This window comes from Bison bison, unplaced genomic scaffold, assembly GCF_000754665.1.
Source record: "Bison bison bison isolate TAMUID 2011002044 unplaced genomic scaffold, Bison_UMD1.0 scf7180017864103, whole genome shotgun sequence".
NCBI lineage: Eukaryota > Metazoa > Chordata > Mammalia > Artiodactyla > Bovidae > Bison > Bison bison.
The window spans coordinates 94930-104793 of NW_011494675.1; the positions used below are offsets into that span (position 1 = coordinate 94930).

Genomic DNA, 9864 nt, shown 5'->3' on the forward strand with positions numbered 1-9864 from the left:
CCAAGACAGCTTTATGAATAAATCATATTTTAGAAACCTATAGGAAAACATACAATGATTAGAAAAAAGTTTCATGATCTGACATGTTTGATAAGTTATATCTAACAGGACTCGTGTCCATGAATATTACTAGAACATAATTACACAGATTAAGTTGTAATGAAAATAAGCTTGATCCAGTTTCTGAAAGTTAAATTATGTACTTTATTTAGTTCAGAAAATTAATCAATGACAGAAATGAAGGAATCCTTTTCCTAGTAATTCCATTCCATAAAGCCTTCTTCACTTCCGTATTCCAGAGACTGTAGATCAGAGGATTCAACATGGGGATGACCACTGTGTAGAACATGGAAGCTACTTTGTCCTGTGTCAAGGAGTAGCTGGAAGTAGGTCTCAGATAAGTATAGATGGAGGTGGAATAGAACAGGATGATGGCTGTCAGGTGAGATGCACACGTGGAGAATGCTTTGCATCTCCCCTCCCCTGAATGCATACGGAAAATGGAGAAGAGAATGTAGGAGTAGGAGGTGAGGTGCCGGGGTCCAGCCCCGGCTGATCCAGGGTATTCGAAGGAGAGATGGCCTAGGCGACTATTTATATGCTAATTAGAGATATAAAGAGTAATCGAATGAGGATAGCTTAGTAGGAAAATTCAGTGGAGAAAAGAGGCTGAGTAGCTTGGTTTACATGGGAGACCAATAAAACTTCAAGACAAGAAGTTTGCACCACTTACGTAGGCCGCAGGCACCCTCTCAAATAGCGGAAGGTGCCTCACCCTAGACACCTTCTCCAGTGGGTCTTAGAAGCCCAGGCATAATTAGTAAGCATGGTGGGTTCCACGCTCCAGATGGAGACTTCAGCCAGAATGTGAAAAGAATGACATAGGGAGACCAAGCGCTGGTGAGCAAGGCCCATAGCTTTATTTTCAACAGGGGCTTATATACCCTAAGTTACACATAGAGGATAATAGGGGATGCAAAGTCAGCAGTCTTTGATTCTTATCAAACACCAGGGTTTCTTTTCTGCAAATTTATCATATACAAATGGTTTAGGTGATTTACACCATCTTCTGGCCAGAAGACCTACTAACATTTTATGACTCTTGACAAGGACTTATCAATAAAGACTTATTTTCTCTAAGAGTAATTATTTTAAAGTTTGGCGCCATCTTCCGAAGATAAAATTGCATTCCTATAGGACGGATGTGTAATGGGTTTACAACAAAGGAAAGAATTTATCACCTTAAGGGCCTAAAGTTACTAACACCAAGGCCACTACTTATTTTTTCTACATACCAACTATATTAATTAATACACATTCAAGGATACAATTCAGGGGATGTGAAAACTTGGCAACAAGCATTGACTCATCAATGAAATCCCTTACTAGTCTTATCCTGACAGTTTCTAACTCTCTGAGAGGCTCTAAGCTATTTGAATATCTTAAGCTTCCCGTGCCTCTCGAGGCTGGGAGACTGTAAATAATCGTATGCATAGCTGTGTTGTCAGGCGAGTTAGAGAGCCATCTGAGGGGTTTGGATTTAAACACTCCTAATTGCCCAGGAACTTTATTAATTGGAGCTGTAAGTTAACTCTTTGACAGAGCGAGATGGTGGTGGGGGACAGCCCCCAGTAAAGTCACAGGTGAGAGCACAAAGCAATAAAGTAGGCAGACTCTGGTTTTTTGGGGGAAGATGCTCGAGAATATCCGGGGAGACTCCCAAGGCTCGATCCCGCCTTTGCGTATGCCGAGCCTCCTTCCTCATGACCTTTGTCACGAGCGGAATGTCTCTCGCCAGCTCCCGGCAGTGGGGATCACCGGCAGAGTTCCAATGATATTCACACCAGCAAAAGTGGACAAGATACTTTCATATAGGCATGTGTCGGAACAAGAGAGCTCGAAAATTGGGGGCTGTCACAGAAGAAGTGATGAGTGACATTGGAACTGCAGAATGATAAGCTGCTTATACAACTTGTGTGAACCACAGAGTTCAACAGTCCTGCTGTAAAAGCCCCTTTTTCAGGCAGATTGTACTGGACATGATCAAGGCGAACGGGAGAGGGTTGCATATGGCCACAGAGCAGTCACAGGCCATTAACCCGAAAACGATGCATTCAGTTGTGGCAAAAATGATAAAGAAGTACATCTACAGAAAGCAGCCAGCAAAGGAGGTGGTTTTCTTCTCCGATAAAAAAATCTACTAGCGTCTTTGGAGTGATGGTGGATGAATAACAAACATCCACAAGGGACAGGTTAGCCAGGAAGAAGTACATGAGTGTGTGAAGTCAGGAATTTGTTCTGATTAAGAGAATCATCCCAACATTCCCCACAACTGTAAGTGTATAAATCACAGAAAAAAGGCAAAAGAAGATAACCTGTAGCTCCAGTGTGTCTGCTAATCCCAACAGGATGAACTCAGTGAGCAAAGTATAATTTTTTCTGGCCATTTATTACAGATACTTTATGCTTCAATTTGAATTCATGTAAATATTTTCCTCTCAAAAGTTTACAAGAAGTAGTAGGTCTAATAAAATTAGTCACACATGAAAATAATCTAGGATAACACCATATTATATAGAGCAAGTGAAGCAAGAGGAAAATTAGTGGACAAATGAATGAGCATTGGAATCTATTAAACAATTCTCCATGTTAAAATATACCTGGTTTGAAAGATTCTCAAATTATTGGGCTAAGTACACATATTTCACTTCAGTTTCTGCAAATCCAATATATATGTTCTATTCTTTCTCTTCTAGCCTACATCCAAAATGCAAAGTACCAAACTATTCTACCTGAAGTCTCTTCCATTGTCTGAACAGGTATGGGAGTTTAACTCAATGCATTTTTTTTTTTTTCTCTTCAGGACCACTTTGTATATCCTGCAACTCTAGAATCTATGCATCAATACTTGAAAGGTGCTTTTGTGTTCCTCATGCAGTAAAAAAAAGTCCATTTCAAATAATCAACATGTTGACAATTACCATATTCATAAACATGATTTTATAGTGTTTTAAATTAAACCAAACAACTCTTTCATTACAAAGCACACTATAAAATTAATGCCATGTATTAGTATTAGCACAGGGCTTCCTTCATAGCTCAGTCTGTAAAGAGTTTGCCTGCAATGCAGGAAACCCGGGTTCAATTCCTGGGTGGAGAAGATCCCCTGGAGAAGGAAATGGCAACCCACTCCAGTATTCTTGCTTGGAGAATCCCATGGAAAGAGGAGCCTACTGTCTATGGGGTCCCAAGAGTCAGATATGACTGGGCAACTAAGCATACACATTAATATAAGCACACACTGTACCTGTCCACATTAATGAATGGCAGCACCAATACTTAACAGCATCCTTCCCATTACTAACTTGTCTAGTTTATTGTTGTTGTTGTTTTTATTAGAATGCCAAATAACTCAGTTGAGGCACAAAAATGAAAAGATTTTCATTTTCTAAGTGAAATGAAAAGCAGTGAAATTTTGAATTACATCTTCGTAAAAATCTGAGACACTTTCTGAACGCATACACATGGCTACCTTTTATTTGGTTTTCCTTGAACAGCGTAGGGTAACCATGAGGACAGGATTATAGGTTTGGGTTGTGGCATCAGTCCTCTAAAGGCATAAACTCTAATCTCAGAGGAAATTAAAACAAGATCATATGCAGTTAGATGCAGTCAAATGGGATGTGGCTCCTGCATCCTCATGTGATTATGGATCTCTCTGTTACCTTAATGTTTCACCAATGTTTATAAGATATTAATTTTAATTGTCTGTTTAATTGCTTCTTTGTAGCGCCCACATATTCCAAAAGGGTGCATAGCCCACTACCAAGTTATCATTTTTCCTTTTCTGTTTGAGTTTGTGTGTGTTCATGTGTGTGTTCACCCCTCCCCTCGTCTCAGTGTGTTTAGCCTTCATTCCAGCTCACTAGTTGAGTGAAGTAAATAAGAAAATGACACTCACTTCAACTCTTTTTTGCTGTGAAAGGTATTATTTCATTCTTTTTTATGGCTAATATTCCATTGTGTAATATGTACCATATTTTTATCCATTCATCTGTCAACAGACATTAAGGTTGCCTTTAAATACTCTGAGTAAATAAGACAATATATTAAAAAAAAACATATTTTTAAGATTTTGTAATTACATTTGTTTGTTGAAATTGTCTGTGATTCTGAACTTACAAAGAATTTAAACTACAAATATTCCATTCCAAAAACACAAATCACAAAGAGAAATGAATCACACTGTGTGTCCATATGAAAACAGAGTCTATTTGCATACAGAAATAAATAAGTCATGGCAACATATTCTTAGTTCAAGCTCCAAGAAAATAGAAATAAAAATTGAAATAAATAAATAGGATCTAATGAAACATATAAGCTTTTGCCAGCATAGGAAACCATAAGCAAAATGAAAAGACAACCTAGGACAGGGTAAAAATTTTTGCAAACCATGCAAAATGACAAGGGTTTAATGGATTCATGTTGATGTATGGCAAAACCAATACAATATTATAAAGTAATTAGCCTCTAATTAAAATAAATAAATTTAAATTTTTAAAAAAAGAACAAAAACAAAACAAACAAACAAACAAATATATATATACACACAAACAGCCCATATAACTCAATAACAACACAACATAATAGCAAACCAGGAAAAATTTGACAGAAGACCTGATTAGACATTTCTACAAAGAAAACATACAGATAGTCAACAGGCACATGAAAAAAAATGCTCAATAGCAATAGTTATTAGTGAAAGGTAAATCAAAACTACAACCTCACAGCAGTCAAAATAGCCATCATTAAAAAAATATCTACAAATAATAAATGCTAGAGAGCTTATGGAGAAAAGGGAATCCTAATACATTGTTGGTGGGAATGCAAACTAGTGCAGCCACTGTGGAAAACTTGTTGAGGTTCCTTAAAAATCAAAAATAAAATTGCCATATGATCCAGCAATCACAATCCTGGGTATATATCTGAATAAAACTATAATTTGAAAAGACATATGCTCCCTTATGTTCATAGTAGTACTATTTACAATAGCTAAGGCATGAAGGCAACCTTAATGTCTGTTGACAGATGAATGGATAAAAATATGGTACATATTACACAATGGAATATTAGCCATAAAAAAGAATGAAATAATACCTTTCACAGCAACATTGATTGACCTAGAGATTATCATATTAAATGAACCAAGTTAGAAAAAGACAAATATCCAAATATGGCATGATATCATTTATATGTGGAACCTAAAAAAATGATACAAATGAACTTATTTACAGAACAAAGAGACTCACAAGCATAGAAAACAAATTTATAGTTACCAAAGGGGAAAAAGGGTAGGGGGACAAATTTGGAGTTTATGAGTAGCAGATACAAACTATTATTTACAAAACTGATTACCAGCAAGGTCCTACTATGTGTATGTGTGTGCGTGCACACACGCGCATGCGTGCATGTGTATATACACACAAGGAACTATATTTAATATCCTATGTTGTTGCTGTTCAGTCACTCAGCTGTGTCCAACTCTGCAACCCATGGACTGCAGCATGCCAGGCTTCCCTGTTCTTTACCATCTCCCAGAGTTTGCTTAAACTCAAGTCCATCGAGTCTGTGATGCCATCCAACCATCTCTGATGCCCTCTTCTTCTCCTAACCTCAATCATTCCCAGCATCAGGGTCTTTTCCAATGAGTCGTCTCTTCCCATCTGTTGGCCAAAGTATTGTAGCTTCAGCTTCATCATCAGTTCTTCCAACAAATATTCAGCATTGACTTAGTTTAGGATTGACTGGTTTGATCTCTTTGCAGGCCAAAGGACTCTCAAGAGTCTTCTTGAGTACCACAATTAAAAGGCATCAATTCTTCAGCACCTAGCCTTCTTTATGGTCCAATTCTCTCATCCATCCATGACTACTGGAAAAACCATAGCTTTGACTATATGGACCTTTATCAGCAGAGTGATGTCTTTGCTTTTTAATACTTTGTCTAGGTTTGCCATAGCTTTCTTTCCAAGAAGCAAGCACCTTTTAATTTCATAGCTTCAGTTCACCATCTGCAGTGAGGAAAATAAGGATATCTCAAAGCAAATAATTATAGACAGAATGTTAAAAGGCATATTCAGAGCAAATCACCCAGTTAAAAATAAGATTTTTGAGCCTGAATAAGTGGTCGAAACCAGAGAATCAAATTTGGGAAGGCTTTCTTTGCTTCTTATGTAGAAGGAAATCTTTAAAGGAGTGATCTTGTATGCAAGAGGTCGATGAGTCAGCCATTGCTGGAAAATCTCTTTTCCACCCTTTATCAATCAGAATAATGGCTTTCCTAGAAAACAGTACATTCTTCTCATGCAGGTAGTATGTTATGACATGAAATCTATATTCAGAAACCAGTATCTGAAGATGCCCTACCAGCATATATGGAAAATTGGAAAACCTTCCTCAAATTAAAGGCAACAAATGGCCTTTGCTTCTTCCCATTGTTCTGTGCAGTCAGCAGAGGTACAACTGCCAATGAGTTGACATTTTATGTCTCGAATGTAATGTCATAATTTTTGCTCAAACACTCATCTTTTAGTGGAACTATCAACACCAGGTCTGCTATACCATGCTGTTAGTCTTTTAATCTAATAAAGCTGATTTGATATCTATTAGTTTCCAGGCTATACATTGCGACTAGAGAAAGAAAGCTGAATAATCTCATTGGAAAAAGAAAATGTAGGCAATATTCTGGAAAATTAAAAACCAACAACGGTCACAAGACCCGTTAATGAATGCTATGTGTTATATCAGAGATTTCAATACCCTGAATAGAGTTTAGTATTACTTTTCTATTTAACATGACATCAGACTTTGTGTGATATAAAAATAAGAGATCATTTACCTAAAATATTAAATCATATATAATGGGAAAATAACAGAAATTATTGAGTGGAGACTGTAATGAATAAGAAACAAATTTTATGAATTAATATTTTTAAATCACAGTACAATCAATTTCAGTAGGAATTTTCTCAGTGCCACCATAACATCTTTGTTTCTCAGACGATATACCATAGGGTTAAACATCAGTGTGGCAATGGTATAAAAAAGAGAAACTTGTCCATTCCTATCAAATGACTGGACTTGGTCTTAAATATGTAATGGGTCCTGATCCAAAGAATAAAGCCGCAATCATGAGATCAGAAGAGCAGGTGGAGAAAGCCTTGGCTCGCCCAGTGTCTGAAGGCAGCTTTAAGATGGTCTCAATTATTCTCGTGAAAGAACCAAGAATTAACATAAAAGGAATAATAGTGACAACTAGAATAGCAACTACATAAACAAATATCTCAATCATAAAAGTGTCCCCACAGGCAAGCTTTAGCACTGGATGTACATCACAGAAGAAGTGATTCAACTGGTTAGGGCCACAGAAGGGTAGAGAGAAGATCTGGTAAGTAAATCCTAAGTACGTAGGAATTCCACTGACCCAACTGCCAGCGGCCAGTTAGACACACAGCCTGCAGTTCATAAGGAGAGGGTACAGCAGTGGGTTGCCAATGGCAACATACCTGTCATAGCCATTGAAATCAGAAGAAGGCACTCAGTGACCCCAAGCACCAGAAAGAAATACATTTGAGCAGCACAGGCCAGCAAGGATATATTTCTAGATTGTCTACAAAGATCTGTTAATAACCCGGGGACAGTGACTGATACATATTTCCAAGGAAGAAAAATTCCCTAAGGAAAAAAAAAATGTGAGTCTGGAGGGAAGGATCCATCTTGGTTATTATAATAATGAGACTATTTCCCATCAGAATAATCATATACATGATCAAAAATACCCCAAAAAGAAATCCTCGAAGGTCAAGAATATCAGAGAAACCAAGCAAGTTGAAATCCACCAATGTAGCCTGGTTCAACTCTGGTGGATTTTACCCTCTGGATCCCATCTATGAATAAAATGTTTAGAGTCACTCAGATACACTGTGTCCAGCAGCAAAACAGGACAAAATAAATCAATGATTTCAAATCAATTCACATGATAGCTACCCATTTTTTGTTTGTATTTTTATTAATAAATCAAATCCAGTATTCTAAAATACCACAATGTGAAAATAGAAAACAACTCTTAAACTCTTTCTTTTGGCTCACATTAAAGGTTATGGGTTTATGTGTAACAGTAAAACAGACAACAACGAAAACAAAAAATATGTTGTGTAGCCTATTTTCAGGATAAGAATTGCTGTAGGTAACGGGTGGCATTTTCTTCTGGAAAATGCTTCTCTTTTCTGATCAGTTTGGTTTCTATTATCTTTTTATTTGTATTTTTCTGCCTTGAGCTTCCTAATTCTCCATTTTTGTATGTGTTTTTGTTTTTTTTTTTTCATGTTTTCTTTGATGTTTCTCTTGTGAGCTGCATCTCAGATAACCAAAGGGCAGTGTGATCACTAAGACTCCACTGCCAGGCCCAGTTCAGCACCACCCTCTCCCACCACCACCATTCTCCAGACCACTCTGTAAGAAAGAGACTTAAACTTTCATCAGAAAAATAAGAAATATGTTCTTGTCATCATCATGCAAATTCCATGTGATATACTACAGAAGTTTATAGTACAAATAAAACATCATAGCAAGTCATATATTCACTTGAGTTTAGAATATAAAGTAAGTAAGAATTTGAGGTAATGTGTCCTCAACCTCATTATGGCTGGCCCCCAACAATCTTAGCAACTCTACTTATATTTTACATGTTGGGCCTTGAAAGGTAATTAGATAATTTTGAGGTCTTTAGCAGTAATTGAATAAGAAATAGGGAAAAAATGGGTAAAAAAATTGATCATAGCAGTCACAGACCTGACAACAGACAAATGCAAACTCAACTTTTGCATATTTTTCTACCTCTAGATATATATTTATAAATATGCATGTATACTTATGAAAATACATAAATATTGTGAATATGTAGCATGTATCATAGACATGTAAATGTCATGTAATATCTATTTAAAATATCTATGTCTGAATAATTATCAGAAAGCAAGTGCTAAATGCAGTATCTCACTCATTGTCATAAAATGAGAGTCTGATTTCTTGTGGTTACAGCCTGCATATTTCAAGTTCAGGAGATTTATCTCATTAATGAATTTGACTGAAATGAACTTTTTTTTTCTTTTTTTCATTTCTTAATTAAAAAGAATATACTACTATAAAATAAGCTGGTTAAAATACTTGCTGCTTACCTTTTTTTTTTTTATTGTGAAGAAGTAACTATGTTTTTCTCTTTTATAATGCATATTGCCCTATGTAACATATATGTCTGGTTTGAATTATTCAAGCAACTAATTCAATCCTTACTATTTTCCCTTGAAGCTCATACCTTGCTTAAATCAATCTGTGCACTTAAATAGAAATGGTCTGTTTTTACTGTGGAGACATCTCTTCATGACAAACTGCATTTTTAAACTCAATAAACTGTTTATTAAGACAACTTAAGAAATAATCACAGCCTCCTCTGAGTCAGTTAGTGCTGCACAAGTTTCTCTCTCTATGAAATACGGTCTGAGGAGCACTAGCTACCTGCCAATGCCACTTTACATGTCTCCAAGTGCTCTGTATCTTTGGAGAGTAGGATAATTGTCCTTCTAGGAAAGGCTGTTTAAGGTATTCACAGTCTTAAATTTGGGCAGTATCTATTGATGCATTCAGTGCAAAATTTATTTATTATTAAAATACCATTCCTTAACCACACAGAATAGAATTTGGAATTTAGATGAGTTTCTAATTTGTTTATGAGTTAAGGTCCTCACTTCACACCACATATAGAATTTATCTATAGTTTAAAGTTACATACATAAGAGAGATTTTAGTGTT

At 36.3% G+C, this 9864-nt stretch overlaps 1 pseudogene; it reads right to left on the reverse strand.

The window, feature by feature from the left end:
- Positions 1-208: 208 nt before the first annotated feature.
- On the reverse strand, positions 209-2447 carry LOC104987642 (annotated as a pseudogene).
- Between the last annotated feature and the right edge of the window lie 7417 nt (positions 2448-9864).